This window comes from Notolepis coatsorum (genome assembly GCF_963971535.1).
Source record: "Notolepis coatsorum genome assembly, chromosome: 9".
In the NCBI taxonomy this organism is placed as follows: Eukaryota; Metazoa; Chordata; class Actinopteri; order Aulopiformes; family Paralepididae; genus Notolepis; species Notolepis coatsorum.
This window is the reverse complement of record NC_140173.1, coordinates 33,866,912-33,869,411: the sequence shown is the minus strand read 5'-3', so window position 1 is coordinate 33,869,411 and position 2,500 is coordinate 33,866,912. Positions and strand designations below refer to the sequence as shown.

The 2,500-nt window shown below is 47.2% G+C and overlaps 1 protein-coding gene across 1 annotated transcript in view; it reads left to right on the top strand.

Moving 5' to 3' along the window:
* The window catches only part of LOC311234581 (calmodulin-lysine N-methyltransferase-like), a gene marked incomplete at both ends in the record, with an annotated part of 161,298 nt that overhangs the window by 37,890 nt on the left and 120,908 nt on the right, over window positions 1-2,500 (top strand). The window lies entirely within an intron of this gene.

Sequence of the window (2,500 nt, the reverse complement as noted above, 5' to 3'; positions counted from 1 at the left end):
AACCTGTTAGCTATTTTACTGCAGTTTTTACAAACATTACAAACGTGAGCAACTTTTTTTTCTTAATCTATTTTTTGTCCTCACTTTTTTTCCCGTATTTTTCTCCCATCCCAATTTAGTCGTTATGCCAATTCCCTTCCTGGTCGTTCCGCGCATTTTTCCCCCACTGTCGGCCTGGGGAGGGGTGAAGACTATCACATGTCTCCTCCGATACATGTGGAGTCAGCCAGCCGCTTCTTTTCACCTGACCGAGAGGACTCTCACTGGGGGAACGTACCGCGTGGGAGGATCACACTACCCTCCCCCAGTTCCCTCCCTCGCTGTGCAGGCGCCCCGACCGACCAGTAGGAGTCGCTGTTTACAACGACCAGGACACATACCCCGCCGGCTTCCCACCCGCTAACACTGCCAATTGTGCTAGTAGGGACGACTGACCAAGCCGGAGGTACCGCTGACAGCTGGTTTCGATCCCAGAGTCTCTGCGGTGGTAGGTGAGCGCTTAGTCCACTGCGCTGTGAGCAACCTTTTTACAGCCATAGAACACAGCAAAAACAACGCCTCACATCCACCCGTCTGTCAGCCCTGGATCTCAGTCAACTGACCAGGGCTGCTACAGTACAGCTCAACCGCTACTTTGATTATGTAAATGTGTCGATTGCATATCCATGCAGCGATGCTTTCTTTTGTAAGACTTGTCCTATCAAGTACACAGTATGCATTTATTTATTCAGTGCCCATGTTTACTTTCTACTACGTCGCCTAAACCTCTCCATCGCTGGCCACCTCGGTACCGCCTCACGGTTCAGCCTCGGAGCTCCAGAACACCTCGGTACCGCCTCACGGTTCAGCCTCGGAGCTCCAGAACACCTCGGTACCGCCTCACGGTTCAGCCTCGGAGCTCCAGAACACCTCGGTACCGCCTCACGGTTCAGCCTCGGAGCTCCAGAACACCTCGGTACCGCCTCACGGTTCAGCCTCGGAGCTCCAGAACACCTCGGTACAGCCTCACGGTTCAGCCTCGGAGGGGCTTTGGGACACAAAGTATCAGAGGGATTCATGAATGGTTCATAATAAGTAACAGATGAATGAATTAACAGTAGGGGTGTAACGGTGCACAAAAACCACGGTTCGGTACGTACCTCGGTTTTGAAGTCACGGTTCGGTACAGTGGGGGAACGTTTGGCTCTCCATGTTCCACTCAGGGGTGATGTAGTGTGCAGTAGCTCATTGTACTTGTAGGGCTGTCAACGAATATTCTATATTGAAATTAATAAATAAATTAACGGTTCGGTACGGTAACAGATGCTGTTTACACAATAAACTGTTCAAAGTCCTTTTGTCCCCATTAACAAACATGATTCTTCAAAGTTCACAGTTCATGTTCTTCAGTTCAGTCACGACCAGGATAGAGCAATGTAGTTCTCAATAATCCACATTTAATTTGTTTTCCCTTTACAATGATTCTCTGGGCAGAGCAGCAGCGAGGCAGGTTGCAGCACGTTCAAACTAATGATCTGTAGCGAAGGATCAAACGCACCCTGTTGCAGGTACAGGCGGCACGCGTCTTCAATTAACGCTGGAGCGTGGGGCTGTGTGACGTCCTGCGCTCTGCTGACCTACCACTGGGGGCAACGGTGAGGTTACAGAAATATAGCCTGTAATGTAATGTTATTCTAAACAATATAATAAACAATTTAACGTAAATCATATCCATTAGGCTATTCTAGAACAGATTTATGCCAATTGATTTACACACTTTATGCTACAATAAAAAGGATATTATTTTTGGCTATTCAAATAATGTAATTATCAAAAAGTCACAACAGATGCAATAGCAGGGATGCATGAATTGCAGCAGTTAGCTCTTACCTGTCTCGCTGGCTTGCCTTCTGGCGTTAGCTAGCGAGTGTAACCAGTTTGGTTATTGGCAGGCCTGGCCCAGATATTATCTTCTGAAGCTCAGATATGTACTTTGTTGTTGCCTTCGTTTAGGACAGATTTGCCCCCAGCTTCTATAACTATGACATATTTAATGTTTACTGTTCTTTTCTGTTCTTTACTGTTCTGTTCTGTTCTGTTCTGTTCTGTTCTGTTCTGTTCTGCTCTGTTCTGCTCTGTTCTGTTCTGTTCTGTTCTGTTCTGCTCTGTTCTGCTCTGCTCTGTTCTGCTCTGTTCTTTACTGTTCTGTTCTGTTCTGTTCTGTTCTGTTCTGCTCTGCTCTGCTCTGTTCTGTTCTGTTCTTTACTGTTCTGCTCTGTTCTGTTCTGCTCTGTTCTGTTCTGCTCTGTTCTGCTCTGTTCTGTTCTGTTCTGTTCTGCTCTGTTCTGCTCTGTTCTGCTCTGCTCTGCTCTGTTCTGTTCTGCTCTGTTCTGTTCTGTTCTGCTCTGCTCTGTTCTGTTCTGCTCTGTTCTGTTCTGTTCTGCTCTGCTCTGTTCTGCTCTGTTCTGTTCTGCTCTGTTCTGCTCTGTTCTGCTCTGTTCTGTTCTGCTCTGTTCTGCTC